The 23,038-nt window shown below is 27.5% G+C and overlaps 2 protein-coding genes across 3 annotated transcripts in view; one reads left to right on the top strand and one right to left on the bottom strand.

Annotated features, from left to right (window-relative positions):
- LOC129905602 (uncharacterized) overlaps positions 1–23,038 on the bottom strand; it is a 494,765-nt gene that overhangs the window by 35,133 nt on the left and 436,594 nt on the right. The window lies entirely within an intron of this gene.
- LOC129905601 (phosphatidylcholine:ceramide cholinephosphotransferase 1-like) overlaps positions 1–23,038 on the top strand; it is an 82,435-nt gene that overhangs the window by 16,202 nt on the left and 43,195 nt on the right. The window lies entirely within an intron of this gene.

Below are 23,038 nucleotides of genomic sequence, written 5' to 3'. Positions count from 1 at the left end.
ACCATTTTTTACAATTTTTTTTTAACATTTTGTACACCTTATTTACAATTTTCTACGGTTTTTTTTTTTAAACAAAATACATATGTAACAAACTTTGTGTTACACGAAATCGCTTAGCAGTGTTCAATGGAGCCTTCCGTTAAGTGAAGGGTAATTTAGAACTGTAATAAAAAGTAAAGGGCCCAATGCGCTTCTTTGTGGAATACCAATTTTTATTAATTATTTTTATTATTATGTACATGTCCGTGAAATTTTTTTTTTTTTTTTGACGTGATAACGTCTTATAAATCGATGAACCATGGCAGCCACCACAAAAAAGTGACGCCATTTTCTAACGTTACACTTTCGCACTTTCGCAGTGCGGCAAAAATTTCAATTCAAAATTAAAAATAAACTATTAGAGATACAAAAATCTTCTATAGCTTATTTGAAAGATAATAACCTAAAGCTTAATCCAAATGCACAAATGAAGGATTTTTAAAAATTCCGTCATTTAATAGGGTAAACAGGGGTAAAACGGAAAGATGAAATTTGGGCTAAAATCTAAACTCGAAGTCGTAGAGAATTGATTTTTTTTGCTATAAATAGATGAGACTAATTTAAGAATAACTGCATTTAAGAAAAAATTCTAAAAAAATTTGAAACTAAGGTATAACGTTTTGTTTGAACGTTGTACACGTGTTGGGGCTATTACAAAATGATGATTTTGGGTAAAGGAAATTTTTTTTGACAACTCTAAAGATGAAAGGTGAAAGATAAGGGAAAAAAAAATTAAGTGTCTGATACGGATTTTGTTTCCAACACTCTGCGTTTCGAAATATGATTTTTTAAAAAACACCTTGTTTTTCAGGGTTATTTTTGGGTAATTTTTGATTTTTAGCTTTTTTTTGAGCGTTCAAAAAATCTCAAACTTATAAAGGTTTTGGCCTTATGGCCACATGTGCAAAAACTTGGAATCGTTTAGTGAGTTTTGACTGAATAACTTAAGAAACAAGTTTTTAAAAAACATGTTTTTGACCGTTTTTAACCGATTTTCATCGTTTTTTATTTTTATCTTTTTTTTTTTTTAATAGATACAGGAATATTATATATAAATTCATGTTTTTTTTGCTTTTTTGATGAAAATGATTGTTTTAAATAAATTATTTTTATACTTTTTGCGCATTGTAAAAATTTAAAAATGGTTTTATTCTTAAGAAGAAATACTTGGCTTTTAAATTGCATAATTTTTTTTGTAAGCTTTTAAAATAAAAAATTAATATAATGAGAAAATAAAAAAGGTATTTTTTTTTAGCTTTTTCTTGTAAATTATGATTGTTTGAAATAAGTAAACGCTTCAATTGACTCATTTTTACGACGTTATCACGTAAAATCATCGTCCGTAAACCGGCTTTACAGACAACCTCTTTTCTTTTTCAAAACTCAAAGCATATTTCCTCCCTTTAATATCTTTTTCTTTCTTGAAGTTTTTCATCACCACAACAACTTCTCTTACTATGTTGTCGGTCACTTCTTCAAAATTAAGCTAGCCTATTGGAAATTTTTTTTGTAGAAAACTGCTTAATTCAATTCTTAAAAAAAAAAAAACTATGACTAATCGCTACTTTTATTTCCTATACCTACGCTTAAGAAAATTAAAAATCAAAACAAAAAATTAACTGCATGACTAAATCAGTATTCCATATTTAGTTATTTCATTAACACCTATACAGACGGAAAATAAAAGCCTTCCGTGTTTTCATGCTGATTCATATAAAAAAAAAAGATTGGCAATTGTCATCTAAAATTAAATCATCAACTAAATGTGTCAAGTCGTGTCTGCCATAAGCAAATACAAATGTATTTATTCAATTGATTCCATGCAAAAATTAACTCAATCAAACAAATGAATTTTAAAAAAATTATAAACACACGATTATACACATATATTTTTTTTTTTTTTTTGTCAAAGCTAAATTAAGAAAGGTTTACTAAATTACTCAATTTTCTCAATTTTATAATTTTTTATGAATCCTTGACTAAGTCTATAGTGCCAAGAAATGAGTCTATCCAATGTACATAATTTCGCAAGTTAAAAGATTAAAAAACAGAAAACAAAATGAAGAGAACTAGCAAGTAGAAGTCATCGATGTTGAAACAAGTTCTTCATTTTTTTTTCTTTTTTTTTTTTGTAAAACACAACTTCATATGTCATTTTCTACATCACTGAGCAATCTTTTCTTTTTTTGTTTGTATTTTTTTTCAGCCGTTGCCTTTATGTTTCGTAATTTAATCAGTTTAATTATTGCATTCCTTGTATCGTTCTCTTTGAGTTGTTTTTTTTTTTTTGTATATATAGTCAACGGAATTAAAAGCTGTGGCCGGTGGGTCAGGTACCCAGAGTAATAACGGCAATAAGTGAAGTGGCAATTTATAATACAAGAAATGGGGTTGCATTTTAAAAACGTTTTAACTTGCGATATAGGTACTATGTATATATCAAGTTATGCATTCGTACAAAAAAAAAAGTTGAGATAGCATTTTTCGATGACATTACGATGGTAGAGAATGCCAAAAAAGAAGGTCCCGGAAGTCCGTCTGTCTGTCCGTCTGTCAGTCTGTCTGTCTGTAAACGAAGCTACAGCCTAAACGGATGGACCGATTGATGTCAAACTTGGTATGTAGCATTATTTGGCGACTCTACAGAGGGGTTTTTGGAATTAATTTTTTTGAACCAAAAATAACGGTACTTGTCATATACCGATTTTAGTAAAATTAAAATTTCTCAAAAACGGCTCCAACGATTTTGTTTAAAAAATTCAAATATAAGTTTAAAAACAAGGTCTATCTTTTAATAAAAATTTTTTTTTTTGAAAATCATTATTAACGGTACCTCCGAAAGTGCTTATTCGATTTCAACGAAACTTTTTGTAAAGAAGCATTTATATGATTTAAGTATAAGCCAAAAATAAAATATCGAAAACAATAATTTTTTGATTTTTAAAAAAATTTGGAAAAATTTTTTTTTTTTTTAAATCAAATTTTCAAAAACCGGACATTGAATTTTTTTGAAATTTTGGTTTTAGATGTTGATTAGTGATTTCTACAAAATGGCATACCAATTTTATTTTAAAACTTTTTTTTCAAAAAAATTATTTATAAAAAATTAGTTTTTTAAAAAACGGCTCTAACTATTTTGAAAATTTTTTGTCTTAAAATGTATCTTAATATATCAATCAAAACTGCATACTTGTTTTGAAGGGCAATCTAATTTCAGATTTTATTTTATTTTTTTAAAAAACGAATTTAATTTTATTTCCAAATTTCTATATAAAATATCGCAAGTAAAAATCTTAAAAATTTAAGCAACTTTAACTCTAAGAGCAAGTTCGTGCGACCCAGTCGTGCATTTTATTTTTATAGGTATATAGACTATAGTTTAAAAATAAAAGAACAAAACCAAATTTTTCAAATGCAGCTATTTTCCAATCATCAAATTTTTGAACATCATAAAGACTAAAGTATTTTTTTTTTATTAATTTAATATAATTGCGTGATGTTCTTATTAGGGGAAATGGGTGCAAGACCACCTCTTTATTGTTTGACTGTCTTGAAAAACAATTAAAAAAAATTCTTTTAATTTAAATAGAGTCTTTATCCATACGAGATAATACGTTTTAAAAAAAACATCTACCAAAAAACGGTCTTTTAATAGTAAAACCGTTGGATTTGGAATTTCTCAAACATCTCTAATTAAGTAAAACCGTTTCTTTCTTTTAGAATTGAATCTATTTTTAATAATCACAAATACCGATTCCCAAATTTGCCCCCACTTCCCGTACTTAATAAAACTAAACTCTGATAAGCATTTTGCATTTTATCGACGCTCGGGCCGTTTCTGAAGAAATGAATTTGTCTTTTTTGCTATTTCAAAATAGAGAGCCACAACGAAATTCAAAACTTTTTTCAAATTTAATTTATAATGTCTAGCTTTTGAGCTTTACTTATCGCTATTTTCGCAATACAAATTTTAGAGTTAAAAAAATAGTTTTTATTGAAGTTTTTTTTTTGTGAAACGGACGTAAGAAATTGGTATTGTTTTTATTTAAGATAATAGATATAATGTGGTTTTTTGAGATTGCATATTCATAGTAGTTTTGAAAAAACAAAAAAAAAAAAAAAACGATGATTTAAGACGACTTCAAAAATACTCAGAAACCCCTTTTAGATCTGTTGGTAGTTTCTAAAAAATGTGACTTACCATTGCAATTTTGACTTCGGATTCGGCAGACGAAAATCTTTTGGTAAATTGTGGTTTTGGTCGTTGCAAACCAATATATTGATGAACAATTTTCAAATTTTGCACACAGAATAAATAATATGTAGATTAATTTGTATAAATTATCCAAAATATTTATTTTTATACACACTAAAAAAACATTTTCAAAAACATCAACTTATTTGTTTGTTTCGTTATTTTATAGTCCCTTACTTAAAATTTCTCTATATAAGTGTAAAAATCAATGGAAAACCTATTAACCTATTAACAAAATTTATTTTTTTAAGACCAAAATTAACTGTACATAGTTCTGTATATGTATAAACAAAATCGGAAACGTACTTCATTCAAAAATGTTTCTTACGATTTTAATAAAAACAATGGTGAAAGTTGCATTGTGCGTTAAAAAATGTTCTTTAAAAATTTTCCCAAAAAAAAAAAACTGCTATGCCATTCAAAAAATTTTTAATACACACAAAAAATTAAATTTTTTGAAAATTGAACTACATATTTAAAAAAAAAAACTGTTTTCATTTATTTTTTTACTTGCGATATAGGTAGGTACTATAGGGCAAGTTTAGGATTCGTAAAAAAAATCGAACTCGAGATAACAATTTTACATGACATTACGATGATGGAAAATGCTAAAAAAGTGGGTCCGGCAATTCTGTCTGTCTGTCTGTCCGTCTGTCTGTCTGTCTGTGTGTACCTCGAGCTACCACCTAAACTAATGGAGCGATTTCCTTCAAACTTGGTAGTTAACAGTTTTGGGTGATTCCCTAGAGGACAAATTGAAATTTTTTTTTAGGACCAAAACTAACGGTACCTTTCATATAACGGAAATAGAAAAGTTAATTTTTTTCAAAAACGGCTCTAACGATTTTGACTAAAATTTTTGTGTGCATTGTAACACATAAAAGCTTCCTTTGGAAATAAAAAAATATTTTTTGAACCGTTATTAACGGTACCTGCCATAGAATGGTTTTTTAGATTTATGAATTTCTCATAAACGACAAAACATATTTCGACCAAAATTTTTTTAATAACTGTAGCTATTTAAAAAAATTTTAAATTTTTCAAAAAACACATTTTTGAATTTTTAAAAAATATTTCAATTTTTTTTTTTTTGAAAAATCAATTTTTTGGAAACGGGTTGGTAAAAAATTTTGAAATTCCGTTTTTATGTGTAAATTATTTATTTCTTCAAAATGGAATATCAACTTTTTTTTTGAAAAATGTTAGAAATTTTTTATATATAAAAAATTATTTTTTTAAAAAACGGCTCTAACGATTTTCGAAAAAATTTTTCTAAAAATTCCTTTTAATACAGGAAATAAAATGGCATACTTAGTGTTTTGTAAAAGATCATTTAAAACGGTATTTAATTATTATTTATAAAAAAAGATTTTATTTTTTTTTCCACTTATGAAATTCCGTGAAAATATCATATACCTTATTTTGTTCAATGAAAAGCTTTAACATTAGAGTAAATTTTACCATATTTTTATATGGTAACAATTTATTTTTTCATCCAAAAATGATTTTTTATTTTAAAAGTTGCCACAGTTTCTTATAAAAAAAGTACCAACTACCAAGTAGTAAATCGTTTTAGTGGTTTGCACTATAGCTTGAGATAGAGACAGGCAGTCTCACAGAGAGACAGACGGAATTGCGGGATCCAACTTTTTGGCATTCTCCATCATCGTAATGTATGTCGTGTCCCATTGTTATCTTGACTTAAATATTTTTTTACCAATTTTCCTTGACCTGTAGTACCTTAATAGCAAAATAGTCTCTTTAAAGGGTTTTTAAAACATATATATATATATCCCCTTGTTATGCTCACCATATATCATTGAAAGTTAGTTTTATTCAAGGTTTTAAGGCCAAAATAATTAGTGAACAATTTAAAATATCATATTTCAATAAAACGTCCGAAAATTAATAGGTACTGAAAAATATTATTTTGTTTCACTGTGTCACTTGTGCAATGAAATGTACTTTTATATTCTTTATGCAGAATAAATGGATTACCCATTGTTTAATGGTCTCCATAAAATGTTATATGCATTTCAAAAAAAAAAAAACTATGAATAAGTAATGAAATTAAATTATCATTATTTAACCTCCCTACCCCTCAGACTATACAAAGAACTTTGTTCAGGTTTTACAGCAAAAAAAAAATTACTCCATGGATTGTGGTTTATCGAGTACTGCCTTTGGGTGCATTCATTATATGTATAGTTTATCCCCAAGCCATAAAAAAAAATTGCAAAAGACTTTTTTTTTCGAATTTAATTAACATTTATTATAGATATCGAAGCTCAGATACCTACATAATTTAATTCGATTTTGTATTTTTCTTTTTGGACTTTTCAAGGCTAACACCTCAATTCTGACCTAATTTACTGCCTGATTGCGGTTCTATGAGTAAACAAAAAAAAAAAAACCGACAAGTAAAATAACATACCTAATGAAATTATAGCTTCAATTAAAAAACAATTGTTTATTTACTTTCTCATTTCATAGTTTACCTGTATGCAGTGTTTTATTTTATTTTATACAGAAGAAAATACCTAACTAAGGAAGCTATTTTTCAATGGGTTGAAAAAGAAATTCCAATAAAAAAGTCTCTATCCATCGTGTGTTTTTATTATTTTGTTGAAATATTTATTGAACTTTGGGGGAACTTCTTACAAAATAGAAGACAACACAAAAGTTAGGTATTTTTGGTATTTAAAAAATAAATAAATTAGAAAAATAAATTAAAAAAAAAAAAACAATCATGTGTGCATTTCACACGTGGTAGAAGTGAAACCTTAAAAAATCATTTTTTTTTTAATTAAACCATTAAAAAGCTTACAAAATTTCCCTAAAGAATAAAGCCTTACTAAAATTTTTACAATGCGAAAAAAGTATATAAAAATAATTTATTGAAAACAATCATTTTCATCAAATAAGCGAAAAAAAATGTTCACACCATCTATCATGAGCTTATTATCCAAGCTCAAAATATATATGTCGATCAGGTCAATGAAACATCTACAAAAAGAGCTAGAATTTTTTATACTCGATGCAATTTTATTAAAAAAAAAACAAAAAAAACATTTATTTTTATGTTCTCATGCTATTAAATCAATTTTTTTTGACAACCTATAAAAATTTTATACCATGAAAGCTTATTGTTTCACCTTTCATATGACGTATCAATCTCATTTCAAAGATGCCTACAAGAGGAGTTAAAATTTTTTAAAGTCAACCATGTCGAATTTCAAGACTGAGATTACGGTACTTCCTACACTTGTAGCTAGTCATCGCCAACAGATCTCCACAGGTGTTTTGAGGTATTTTTAAATGTTTTTCAATTTAAGATTGTGTAACTTGTAAAGCACGTAAAGTTATGTGTGATATATCAAATAAGAGGTTATGTTATCAGCATGCGTATTAAAGCTAAATCAAATTTGTATCTGCACTAGATCAAAAGATATAACGTGTGTTGGAAAAGAACATCTTTTTACCGTTATCTCCGAATTTTGAATATGAAATTAATTGAAATTTTGTACAATTATAATTTATTTAATTACCTATCTACAGTGCAAATTTCATTCATCTATCTATTAAAACAAAAAAGTAATAACAAGTTGAAGTCGTGTCGCGTTTTCGTTTCATCTTGTTTCAAATCACTACGATACTGAAGAAGTTTTCACTTCAAAAAAAAATTAAATTAAATAAATTTGAAAAAAAATTAAATTAAATAAATAAAAATTAAATTAATAAATTTTAAAAAATTAAATAAAATATTTATATGTATAATAATAATTATTATTATAAGTCGTGAAATTCACTTTTTATAGATAGATATCTATCTTTCTGATAGCCTTTCCATTTATTTATTAAATATGTTCACACTTTTAGATTAGGTATACAAACTGCAATCATGGGTTAGAAGTTACAATAACATGTATTGTTACCTACCTCCGTAAATCATATATGTAATTTGAAAGTTCTAACGTTACCATTTTTTTAAATTAAATATCACTTGGTAATAGATTACCATGTATAGAATTTTCCAGCTCCAGAATAATATACAATTGAATACACTCATAACCTCCTATTGTACCCCACCTCTTTTTTGGTTTGAATTAATTGCGGTTTGTTTGGATACCAAACGTGAGTTGCATTTAGTGAAATGCGATATGGAATTTCATATTTGGGCGGCAGCACGCGCAATGCTATACGCTCAGTTATTTGATTGTGTTAATGAAGAACACAAAATAAAATAAAGTGCATACTACGACCAAAGTGCAAATATTTGCACTGCATTTGACATCAAATGCCGGAATTTATCGATTTTATTTTTGTTTGTAGATAAAATATTTCAATTATTGCAAATTGATGCTCTTCTTGTTATAGGAGTTTTTATTGTAAAAAAAAAACTATTTGTAGTGTTTTCGAATTGAAATTAAGGCGCAGATTTTAAGACAAGATCTGACAATGAAAACACAAATTAGGCTACAGGAAACCTATGTACACATGTTTAACAAATTATTAATTTCTAATAAACTAGTTTCCTGAACTCGATCGCAGAATTATTTAAACCCATAAAGGCTATTGATGCGATGATATGCCGGAACTAAGAATGGAAAATGATTCATAAGATTAATTCCTGCTTTGGTATTTTTATGACAAGCATACATTTAACACTTAGCTGTAGACAAAAATCGTTCTGAGAAGATGAGGCACGTAATTCAAACAATGGACAATTAAGTTTTAATTTTTAATAAATAAGTTTGAATTTGAAGAGGCTTTTATTTTTAATTTTTTACCGAAGTAGGAGGAGGAAGTATTCAATTCGTTTGTTTTTTTTTTTTTTTTTTTTTTTTATGTTTGTTACCTCATAACTTTGGACTGAGTGAACCAATTTTGATAATTCTTTTTGAATTGGAAAGCTGGTGTGAACCCATCTCAATTTCGTTCAGTTCTGTAAATAACTCTTTCTGACAATTGGGTACCAACCTAAACAATGGTTATCTATGATGAAGATATTATTTATTATAGGTACATTTAATATTTTTACATACGATGCAAGTAGACAATTTAAATTTCCAGACTTAATTTACTTAGATAAAGTGCAAATGCGGACAAAAATTGTATATATATCCCTAAGGGGTTTTATACATTTTCCAATTGATTTTGCAAACCATTTTTTCAACCGTGTCTCGTTTCAAAATTTTCTCTAGCTTTTTTTAATGAAGTGATTTAAAATATTTTTCTTATACGAAAAATTAAAAATATGTATCTTAAATATGAATAACTTTAAAGAAATGTATTAAAAATGTTTTTTTTTTTGAAAATGGTTTCATAATACCTGAAAAGCATTTGTTTAATTATTTTGATTTTCTATAGTTTTATAAAGTGAATTAATTTTGATGCAAAAGTCAGTTTATTTGCTCCTATTAAGAAACCAAATTAATGTATTTTTTGCATTTCCTTATGTTAAATGTTATAAAAATCAGTTATAATATTGTTGGGGGGAACGGGTCGTTATTTTGTATTCCAAAATCTGTACGTTTTAAATTTTTTTATTTATATCAAAAATTCTGTATGACCATAATTCTATATTCGATTTACCTATTTATCTATTACCAACTCTGTAAAATTCTTCAGAATCCTGCATTTCAAAATTCTGTAAATCCTAAATTCCGTGTTTCAAAATTCTTTAAAACCATACTCCTGCTTTTCAAAAATCTGCAAAATTCTTTTAATTTGAAAAGTTGTATTTTGGGACTTATTACAGTAAACTCCCTCATCTAAAAGTATTATATGAAATGTCATTATTCTAAGTTTATATCGCATAAATATCATTAGGGTGCTCCATCAGTTTTTTTTTTTTTTTTAGTAAAAAAAACACCCGTAAACTTTTTATGATTCTTGCTTCGAATGTCAAATTTAACATTATTTATGAATTTCAATAGGGTACCATTATTAAAAATTAGTTTTTGCAATAAACCCACATTTTCTCTACAGCTAACAAAAAAAAAAACACCTTTTACAGGAAAAAAAATGTATACCTATAGACTTTTTGCATTCATATTTCCCAAAGGCAAATACAACATTTTTAATAAAGTTCGTGAGGGTACCATCTAAGTATAATCTACACCATTGATTTAATTTTCTTTATTTCCCCAAAAAAAAAAAAAACACCTTCATCACGTAAAATATTTTAAAATGTTGTTAAGATTCTTGGTGCCTGTTGTAAATAGAACATTTTTAATAATTTTCACTAGGATAGGTACCATTTGTGTCATAGTAGTTTTTTTTTTTTTTGGTACTATTTCTCAATTCCTTCTTTTCTTAAAAAAAAAACACCCTTTCACTGAAGACAACTTTTTAAACTGTTTACATTCTTAATTCTTTTAATAAAAAAGAACCTTTTCACCAGGTTTAAGAAATAAACAAAAAATGTCAGCTGTTATGGAACTTGACCCCTAAAAAAAAAACACCCTTTGATCAAAAAAAATTTGGGAGGACTTTATGAAATCCTTATGTCTGCTTCATCCTTAACACTCATTCCTAATTGTCTTTGTTTTTTATATTTATAATGTGTATCGATTATATTTTACCTGTCTTACAAGCACCCCTACGTTAAATTGGTAATAATTATAAATAATAATTATTCATATGATATGATAATCGTATTGACCTGATTTAGATGTCATTTGATTCTGCATCAAAAATAAATACATGATTATTTATTTTCAACAAACAATTTTTTGACTAATTTTTGATCTTCACCCCTTTCTCTTTTTGACGCAAAAAAATTCAATTGATCCTTTATCCTTATTGCAAAAGGAAACTTTTTGCCAAGTTTTATGAGGGTAACAACTTTTTTTTTTAAATACCTATTTTACCTGTGTACTAAACTCTACACACATTTTTTTGTAGAGTACCTACAATTTTCAAGTGTTTAGGCCAGACTGTTTATTTTTAATACATATATGAGGCTTATGATACGTATTTCATTTTTTTTACTTATAATAAATAGTAATCAAAAGTAAGATAAGAAAATGTGCGATTTAGAAAAAAAAATAATGATCCTCTAAGTTCTAAGAGGTCTGAAGAGTCATAATTTTGATTAAAAAGAAGGTCACAAAAATTGAAATAAAAACAATTTCTTAGTTTTTTTATTTTCTTACATAAATAAATGAAGCGAATGCTATTTGTCTTTAAAAGCAATTAAGTCCCTTCAAATTAATTTTAAACATTTATGAAGTAAAATCATTTCTTATTTTCACTTCTTCATTGTTTTTTTTTCTGTGTGTACTAACACAAATATGTTGAAAGTATAAATTCTATTTGTGGCAAGGCAGAATTTCAAAAACAAAAGATCTGTAATCGGTATATAATTGAAATCAATATATTTGACCTTAAATATCCCCTTTTTTAAGCCTTTCCTCTAGGTCAATATGTCTAGGACTAATTCATTAAACTCTTATACATATATAACTTGACATTCAATTGATATATAACTGTACACATGTATATGGTCACCTTTATTGTTCTACGAACAGAAGGACACTTTTGAGACTTGACGTTGTCCTTCTCTTATTTTTTTCAAAATATTTCCTTCCGCTTTTGTTCTTTGGTAGAAGTTCACTTTCCGTTATGTTTTCATATATACCCTGATGTTGACGTAGGTATACACATTTTAACCAAATAATTATGCTTCTTCTAAAGAAAAACGAGGTAAAGTATAGAAGAAGAACAAGAAGTCAAAGAGTGGCCATTAAACAGATAATAATGACAACATACATATTTTTATAACGAAAACCTCAAACACAAACATGAACAAAATGTCAACATGTCAGGATATTATTTGGTTGAAATCACAATTTCTTTTAGTCCTGTTTCACTGTTTTCCTTGTACATACATTTTTCTTTTTTTTTATCCGAAGGATATTTTTGGATATGCATCAGATTTATTCTAAGCAAATTTCTGTCTCTCAACAAGAATGACGACGACAACTACAGTATGTACATAACAAGAGCAAGTTATGCGGAAGCTTGTTGTATTGACCTTTTTTTTCCAGAGTTTGGCAACGAGTTCCATATTGATGTTCAGGATATCCGTATAAATTTAGAAATATAGGGAAAAAGAGTAAATATCATGGGGACAAGGACAATTCACATCAAAATAAGTGAACATACAGGCATTTTTTCATATGAGGTTGGCTATGGTAGGTATAACTATGAAATATTGAAAGGTGAAAAGTACAAGAGTTAAGCAATCAATATTCACAATTTTGGAATATAACAATCTCTGTAAGATTCATGATAGCATTGTGATGTAGAGAAAAAGCCACCACCTAAAAGCTATACACAATGCCAGAAAAGTTGATATAGTGAAATATTAATATCGCCATTCGCCATAATATACCATTCATGAATATGTATAGTTTAGCAAGGACAACACAAAAAAAAAAACGAGGAAAGGACTTTTTTTTTGCCTCTATCATGGAGGTTTTAGGGGCATAATGTTTTAGATGATGACATTCAATGGGCTCATTTTTAGTTAATTTTTCATTGGCCTACTTTTTCTATAACCAAGAGCATTTTAAAGTGTTATAGAATGTGGTTATATTAGGTTAAGTAGTATACTTAATTCGAAAAAGTAGATGATGATATCCTTAACTCGAATGTCACCTTTAAAGGATATCTATGAAGAAGAAATAATATATAGATAATTATTTTAATAACTAGTTTAAGTAAGTGAGAATGTTGTCTTTGAATTTACAATTTAGGGTTATCAATGTCATAAATTTTATATGATCAATTTATACACTATGGTGGTATTCGAGGTTCCAAACACGCAATGTTTTTCACACCATTTTTGGAAGAAACATTTTTGGTGGTAAAATACCACCTGTTCTAGCTACAACAGGTATTTCTTCAAACTGCTTGATGCTTATAGTGTTGGTGTCCATAATTCATAATTTAATTTGACGGTTACAATAATTTGGTAGAAAGAGCTCAATATATAATAAATTCTAATATTTTAGACATATTAAAATTTATTTTTAGGTATGTATAAATATTTGATCTAATTCAGTCGTAATTTGTGTTCATGAATTAATGTGTGCATAGTCTCCTTTTCATACTGCAGAGTAAATTAAAATAATTCCAATGCAGCTTCAAGTTTGAATAGACCATTAGTACAAAATCTAGTAAAAGTATTTAAGTTAATTGAAATATTAATGTATTCCAGCATGATTACAAATATTTAATTTTTATTCCAAAAGTTCAAATTAACCAACATTTTTTTTTCTAAAACCTACATTTATTTCATAACATAATTTTTTTTATATGAAGCCAACAAATTTTTGCGACCTATTTTGGCAACCGTTATTAACCCGTTTATAGAATCGTTTTCTGGATTTCTGACTTTCTCGTAAGCGAATTAACCGATTTGAACGACAATTTTGTAAATTTTGTATAAAAACGTTAAGAAACTTAAATGAATAAATTTAAAATCAATTTCAAAAATATCAATTTTCGATTTTTTTTAATATACATTATTTTAAATTAATGCTTTGAAAAATCAAAATTAATGAGTTTTCTTGAAATATTGTTAAAAAAAAAATTGTGGAAAAATAATTTGTTCAAAACGACATAAAATTTTTTTTTAATTTATATGTATATTTTTTTTAACTATATTTTAAACAAAATTCAAAAAATTCTTTGTTATACAAGAAAACTATTGACCTACTTCTTTTGGAGATTAAAACGAGTTAAAAAGGTGTTATTATAATTTAAAAACCATCTTTTAATACTTTTTTTTACATTTCTTATAAAATGAATCTTAAATTAAAATTATTCTTTTATTAATGCTAAAAAGAAATAAAGCAACTCTAAGCCAATTTATTTTTAAAATACAAATTATCAAACAATTTTCAAAAAAAATTTTTTGTCATTAATTTTAATTTTTTTTTTAATTTTTTGAAAATTTTTATTTATTAAGAGCCGATTTTTGAATCTTCTAATAAACAGTCAGTTAACTGTTCGACGAATAAAGTTATTAGGCTCATAAACAATCAGATAACAACATTGAATTTTTCAATCAAGAATAATTTATTCTACAGAATAACAAAAAAAAATTGTCAGATTCAAAAATATTCAAAATTAAACGTCATTTTTATTCATAATTGTTTTTGTTTTCTTGTGTTCCTCTGTTTTTTTTTTTGTCAAAATTCTTTGAAAGCAGCTTTAACAATTGACACAATATTTTTGTTGCAATTATTCCTTAGAATAACTTTTATTCGTCTCTGAAAGAAGCAGATAGTTTATATTCCTAGTAATAAGCTATATCTGCCTGTTGAAAAAATGATTTTTTCTCTATCAGTGGAATAAATACTAACTGACTGTTTAACTAACTAATAATTTGTTTTCTTAAACGATTTATTTTTTTTTTTAATTCTTTGTTAAGAGAGAAATAAATGGCATAATTAGTTAAGAAGAGTTCATAAATCAATTATTTTTTTGAATATTTTTTTTTATAAGTTATAGTAAAACAATTTTGTAATGAATTTTTACTGCGACCCATTTATTTATTTATTTATTTTTTGAAAAATGTTTTTACTTGCTCTATTGGGCAAGTAATGGTTTCGTGTCATTACGATGACGTAGAAATCTGACGTCGGTTTAACTGTCTGTTCGTCTCTGCGTCCATCAGTACCAGAGATCAGAAATATATCTCAACCTTTTGAAAGGTTCCTTAATAACATTTATTTGTTGCCATTTTCAATAAAGGTCATAAAATAACCTTTATTTTAAAAAAAGAAAAATTTCGGTCAAGGTCTGAGAGAAACCTATATTTTGTATTTTTTTATGTTTCGGTCAATCAGTGAGATTTATCGCTGAGAGAAAAAAAAAATCTCATCTTCAAATTATCAATTAGAACATCCGTCTCCTGAAATATTCGAAATTGCATTGGTTGTGCTTGTCGACCCAGTGACTCAATTCACAGTGGTAAGGACATTTTCATCTTTACATTTTATTTTAAGCGAAAGGAGATATAATCGTGGGTCAAAGAACTTTGAGAGTTTATTTTTAGTTGAACTCAGTACATAAACTAAGAAAAAACATTCTTTTCATATGTATTTTTGCAAAATAAAGACATTTTTGACATATTCGACATTTTTCTTTGAACTAGCCATTTTTGATTTATTTTAAGCGAAAACGGTTAAAGGTTGACCTTTCCATTTATTTTTCTGTAAAAATTTCAACCGATAACCTTTTTTTTTGATTTTTAAAAATAAATCTGAAACCTTAACCGAAACCTTTTTAACTCTCAGAGAGAAACCAATTAAAATAAAGGTTGACTGTTATTTCTGGTCTCTGATTCAGTACACATTTCCAAAGATTAAACTGACAGTGTTGAGAGGACCGGCTATTTATAGGCAAACCGGCTCCTTCAAGTTTTCTCCGGCTCCTTCAAATACTGATTTCCGATTTATCAAAATTTGGCTCCTTAAGTTTTCAATTTGGCCATTTTTGGCTCCTTAAAAATTAAAATATTTAATAATAAAAGAACTTGATTATTTATATTTTATTATGATCACTCCTTAAAAGTCTTCAAAGTAGAACTTAAATTCTTCGAAGTAAAATCTGACGTCTTGTTGATAAGTGCAATTGTGAATGTACCTTCTTTCATTTTCATTCATATGAGGCGTTCAGAATAATAATGGGTTAAGTCCACTTCTCTATAGGCTCCTTGACTCTAAAATTCTCTGTCAACACTGTAAACTGATCGTATTTTCTCCAAATTTGGTGCAAGTTGTTTTTTTTTTTTAATTTTTTTTTAATATATCGGTTAGAACATGTAAGTTCCATACAAAATTTTCGAGGTTTTGCAATTTTCTTGAAAACGGTTCTAATGATTTTGTTTACCTTGTATTTGTTATAATCAAAGCAATTGCAATAAGCTGCATTTCCAGTTTTTTTTTTTAACTCGTAACAAAATCTGTCAGTCATATTGGTTCCCTTGTGTATCAACTAAATTTCTTTAAAATTTGTGTAGAAGAACTATAATTATTCGGCAAAATAACATTGTTAGAGCTGTACACGTACAGTGCACAATATGCGTAAAATATATGTAAAATTTTAAATGATAACAAATTTGAGACTTGAGAGTCACTATGGTGTATGCGTAATATTTTTTTTCTAAAAAAATGTTTTTTTTAACTCTTACAACTGAACAATTAGGTAATCAAACCAAATAGACTTTTGTGACTATTTATTCAGAATATGTTCGTATGTGATAACTTGAAATCTTACATATAAAACTTGAGTGTAAGTTTTCTCTGATGCTTCAATTGAAGGTCTGATTTTTAAAGTGTTGGGCTTTTTTGTCAAAAATTTTTGTAATTCACATATCTGTAGTACAATTTTTTTTTTGTTAAATAAATTTGTTTGGCTTCTTGTAAATTTTATTTAAATATGCAAATAAATTTTATGCTTGCTATTCACTTTTGGCATCAGATGAAGTTGGTACCCACTAGAATTAACTAATTTAATTTATTTTGTATAACAAGACCTCTGGTCACCACAACACATTGCAATATTCACCATCATTATGCAGCTTTTATACGATTTATTTACTCTCCATGCATCTTAAAACAAAAAGAAAAATTCCAGTAGTAGAATTTGAATCCTCTCTCTCTATGAAATAACACAAAATGAACTCCGATTAAAGGCAAAGACTATTTTACGCTCTAAAGCACAAAATAGGTAGCAGTTATTGTTGTTTTGTTGCATTGTTCTCCATATAATATACGTAATCAATTTTGCAACTGGCACAATTGTTTGTGTGTATTCTACATTTGTACATATTTACACACATATACTATTTTTCTTTACGGAAAAGAATTTACATAAGAGCTTTTCCTGAATTCAAAACACGACCCAAAGGTTTTCTTCTATATTTCTTCTGTGAAAAAAATGCAAAAAAAAACAAAATTTTAAATAGCAAGGACATAGCAAGTGGTTTTGACTGTTTTGCTCCTTTTTTTCTCTCTGTTTGTTTGTAAGCAACAGTCTGTTGTGAATGGTGGTGTTTATAGGCATATGTGTTTGTGTGTGAAATGTGAAAATAAAACTAAAGTCCTTAGTCCTTACCTACAATGACATTCCTTCTTCACTGCATTGTGAGAATAATGAAAATGCTTTGCACGTTCTTCCGTTTTAAATATTTTTTGTATTCTTTCATTCTCTTTATATTCGTTGGTTGTTACTTTACGATTACGATGTACTTGTATGAATGTGAAGGTACAAACAAATATATGGCAATTTAAGGATTCATGAAAAATTGAACTCGAGGTTACAATCAAAAACTATCTGTCTATCTTCATATGTATATGTCTACAGCTTTAGCTGCTGTTGAAGCGATTTGCGACTATGCAGAATTAGATTAGGGTTAAAAATTATTTTTTTACGGAAAAAGTTTATTTTATCTGCAATATAGCTCCAAATAGTTCAATAAGAAAGGATTGAACATTTTAAATTTTAAAGGAATTGTTTCATTCTCCTTTAATTAGAAAGGAGAATGGTAATTTTGGCCCTGAGACCAATAACGATGAGTCATATGTCATTGGGAAGGTATTTTTGCGTAGATCAATTGTTTATATGGCGCCAAGACTCAATTCGCTGTGGGGAAAAGGTTATAGCCATAAATGTAGAACATAGTAAAAATAGGTAATAGACGGAGAGACGACCGCCGAATTACTGAGATCATACGGATAAGGGATAAAATTGGTGTCAAATGAAAGATAAGTTGATAGAGAAAATGAAAAAAATAGGGTTACCGCTTTTAAAATGGTAACTTCTATGTGGCAACCCTATTTTAAAAGAAATAATGGTATATTAAATATCTTTGTAGTATGATCAAATAAGAACATTTTTTAAATGCCAAACGAAAACTTAGATGGTGAAAAAATAAACAAAATAATATAAGAAATGTTGGCCTTCAAATATGGCAACCCTATTAACGTTAACAAAAAAAAAAAAAAAAAAAAAAAAACAAATCAAAAAATATTTTTTGAACAACAAATTACAATTTTGTATCCACTGAAAGGCTCAACTCTATACCAATCTTTAGCTGACAAAAAGACGAGCAAGTACCTACTTGGCAACCTTACGCAAATGTTTAGAAACACAGAAAAACTATTACAAAAAGTATGGAATTTGAAAGAGTTGAAGGTAAGAAGATAACATATGATATCACACATTTTGGCTGTAAAGTATTTCTTAGGATTTCCGTAAGGTTCTCGAGTACTTGATCGTCTTTTTGTCAGCTAAAGATTGATATAGAGTTGAGCCTTTTAGTGGATACAAAATTGTAATCTGTTGTTCAAAAAATATTTTTTGATTTGTTTTTTTTTTTTTGTTAACGTTAATAGCGTTGCCATATTTTTAGGCGGCCAACATTTCTTATATTATTTTGTTAATTTTTTCACTATCTAAGTTTTTGTTTGGCATTTAAAAAATGTTCTTATTTGATCATACTACAAAGATATTTAATATACCATTATTTCTTTTAAAATAGGGTTGCCACATAGAAGTTACCATTTTAAAAGCGGTAACCCTATTTTTTTCATTTTCTCTATCAACTTATCTTTCATTTGACACCAATTTTATCCCTTATCCGTATGATCTCAGTAATTCGGCGGTCGTCTCTCCGTCTATTACCTATTTTTACTATGTTCTACATTTATGGCTATAACTTTTTCCCCACAGCGAATTGAGTCTTGGCGCTATATAAACAATTGATCTACGCAAAAATACCTTTCCAATGACATATGACTCATCGTTATTGGTCTCAGGGCCAGCTCCCATACAAAAATTACCATTGTCCTTTGGCAACTTTTAACTCAAACTAGATTATTTTAAACAACTTTAACTACAAAAGCAAGTCCGTGCGACACAGTTTTGAATATTAATATTATTCATTTTTTTGCATCGCTACCTAGATAGTTCATCATAATAAGTATTCCTATCTTGTTCTTTATCCTTAAGCCAAAGGCAATATGGCATAGTAAAGCATAGTGGCATATGGCATAGTAATAAGACTTTCTATAGTATTATTATTATGGCGGAGCCACTTCTTGTTAGCATTAAATAAGATAACCCCAAGTAAATTGTGAATACATTTTTCGTCTTTTGTCAACTCATGACCTGGTTTGTGATATTGATCCTAAGCAAGCAATATGTCAGTCACTAATTGAACAAATTAGTTTGAATTTTTTTTTAAATTATGTATATTATGTAGCTATTGTAGACCAAGTGAAATATGAAAAATAAAAACAAATTAAAAAAATGATTAAACGTAAAAAAAACTTAAGTAATAAATATCAAATTAAAAGCATAAAGTGTCATCACTATTTTATTTACTTTGAAAATGTTCATTTTAACATTTATAAATCTATTTTTGTTGCCTACTTTGAGGATATTGCTGTCAAACGAAGCAACCTTTAACGATCACAACAATGTTTCATTGCACCTGTCTACCTAGTTTGTTAGTAAAAATTTTAAAATAGTTCCTTAACAAATCATGTAAATATCTGTGCTTTGAATCAAACCAGTTACTACCTATGTAAAATTAAATTTTAATAACTGGAGATACCAATTAGATTTAAACGCACTCAGTCATAAATTCGAATTTGCCTTTTCAATATACACTGCAGATCACTCGATTATATTTATACTAAAAAAAAAATCGTCGAGCAAATAGGGGGAAGTGGTCACCCTTCGTACACGGTCACCCTTCGTACAGTGAGCATAAAACAAAAACTAAACGGTATTCAAACACGTGCTTACTAGTGTGCATAGACATAGTAGGCGCCGAGCTGCTAGATAAATTTTGAATCCTAAGTGCAACGGATTCGGTCGCCACAAGACTTTTAGTGTTTTTTAGTGCTCTGAGTAATTTTTTTATATACATTTGATGTCATGTTGTGTTTAAGTTAAGTATGTTTTTGGCTAAACAGTAATGAAGAATTTTTGATTAAAGTGTTAAATTTATGTTTTAATTATAAATATTGCAAAATCTCAGTACATTTTTTCAAAAATCGATTTTTCTGCATTATGTACAGCTTGGGGAGCATTCGTACAGTCAAACATGGGGTACGTATACGTATGCCCGCCAGTAAATTTTCTTGAGCAGATAACAATCAAAACACGGAGTTACAGTTTTATTGAAATGAAATTTAAACCTCTATAATAAGTTTTTCGCATTCTATAGTAAATTAAGGTTGGTATTTTTATATATGTAAATAATAATTTGTTTCAGAATCGTCGAATCGCGAAAAATTAAAAAATTAATTTTTTTTTTTGTTTTTGTTTTTTTCTGAGTCAAGTTCAATTAATTAATAAATTAATAAGTAATTAAATGTTTTAAAACTCATATTTGGCATTTGACAAATCAAAAGTTAGTCAAATTAATGTTTTGAATATCCTGTACGAATGTACCCCATGTGCTGTACGAAGGTACCCCACGGGTGGGGAGGATTCGTACAAAAATCTAATCCCAGTAAAATGGCTATAACTTTTTAAGCCTTTGACTTAGAAGTGTCAAATTTTTTTGTAAAGTGTAATAATATACATATTACAAATAAAGTCCATTTTCTCTAAGCTGGAGTGAGTAAATAAATAATAAAAAAAAAAATAAGTAAAAACTGTACGAAGGGTGACCACTTCCCCCTACTTTTTAATACTAATTACAAGTCATTTGCTGACTTAACCATAATCAAAGTTTAGTGCTAAACTACATTACTACCTACTCATACAGCGATTTCTTTTACAAAAGTAAAAGAAAAGTACTTTTAAATTTATATTATTAAAATATTTTTTGAAAAAAATCTCACTGCGATGAAATTCAAATTTTAAAATGGATTTCGAGTTTATGGTCGATTGGTGTCGTTCGTATCCAACAAGTAGACCTTGAAAAAATGAAAATAGAAAATATTCGAAATTAACCTAGTGTTTCCCAGGGTTCAGTGTAAGGACCTATTTTATTCTTAACCTACATATCTAAGTTCTAAATTTTAATTTAGTTTTAAAGGTGTTTTTTTAACTGCAATTGCGGGTGTTGTTTGGTGTGTTTAGGGTTAAAATATTCGTTAGTGACTTAAACTAGACTTAGATAGACAGTAGAATACTCATTAGTTCCACAACAAAAATCTTGTTTTTTTTTTCATTCAGTCAAAATCTCGGAAAATTTTTCGGAAAATGGGAAAATAAATTAAGTTTTGTGTTTTTGAACAAGTTTTTATAAACCTAGTGATTTTTTTTTGAATACCAATCCTGTATTTTTACCAATAGTTTTTTTTTCTGGTAATGGATCTGCTTACTTTAAATCAAGTTAGCTTAACTTGAGCACTTAATTTAATTTTGGGGACTGGACACTAGAATTTAATTAGCACTAAAAGATGAACTTACAAAACTTATGTTCTGCTCACATGTCATGATTTGATTTTTATAATGATATATTTATAATCATAATATAGTATCAGTCTAAATTTGAGAATGGTATTACTTAAAAACACAATAATTTTAAAATCTCTTAAGTTTAAAATACCTATGTATATAAACATATTTACAAATATTCGATTAATATGTTAATATTCTGACTATCTTCCTCTTTTTGATTTCACAATTGTTATCAAAAGTAACCTAACCATGCATTTATTGAAGTGATATTAAAACTATTTGAGTTTTTATTTTAAAACATCACTAATTTTATTTTGTATCATTGAATTATTATTAAAAAAATCTTATTAATTTATTTGTTAATGTACCTATCCATAATATAATAAAAATTATTAAAAAAAAAAGAATCTTAAGATCTAGCATAGGTATTGAATAAAAAAAAAAAAAAAAAAAACAAAATAAAAACTATCAAGTTTTTAATAGGTAATAGGTATTAGTCGATTTGTAGAATTTTTTTTTTCTTTGTCGTATCGTAGAGTCCCTTGTTGCTGGGCTATTTCCTCCGTATCCTATTGCAAATTCACATGTATCTTACAAACAGAATCGGACTGTTTTCTGTCGACTCAAAAAAATGAACAAGTACCTGTGCTAATCTACTTTCGAAACGAAAAAATATGGATTTTAAAGCGATTTTTTGTTCAATTAATCATTTTTGTCACATTTCTTATGGGAAAGTAGAATTTTGCTGCAATTAAAATAAAAGATCCTCTGAAAATCATTGCTAAATATGGCCGACCCTAGACCATATTTAAAAACATGTAGGCCTAGGCCATATTAGCTGCATTGTTCTTTTTAAAGTGGAATAAGAAGTTCCAGTTTTCGTTTTTAACTTTTTGTTATTTTTTTAATTAAAGTATTTGTATTTTAATGTATTTTAAGACTGTTAAAAAAATAAATGATTTCGACTGAAATTTTTGGTTTAACTAAAGGGTAGGCCATAATTGCCTCACTTCGAAATCGCCTTAAGATCGTTTTAATTCGATTTTTTTTGGAATGGAATTCGACATAACTTATTGATCCGCAATGTTCTTTATTATAAACAACTTTAATGTCCACAGCAAGCTGCTAGCTGCCCTGTTCGCTGTTCCTATTGTCTTCATCGGCTGCGCACACGATCACTCCACTCACACTCGATGTTGTTCTTTTATTTTTGTTCAAAGACAAAACAGGTTTTAATTTCAATTTGCTTTTTCAATTCAGCGCTATTCTTTTCACACAGTTGAATTGAAATAACAAAAC

Source organism: Episyrphus balteatus, chromosome 1 (genome assembly GCF_945859705.1).
Source record: "Episyrphus balteatus chromosome 1, idEpiBalt1.1, whole genome shotgun sequence".
Lineage (NCBI taxonomy): Eukaryota > Metazoa > Arthropoda > Insecta > Diptera > Syrphidae > Episyrphus > Episyrphus balteatus.
This window is presented reverse-complemented; position numbering and strand designations above follow the sequence as displayed.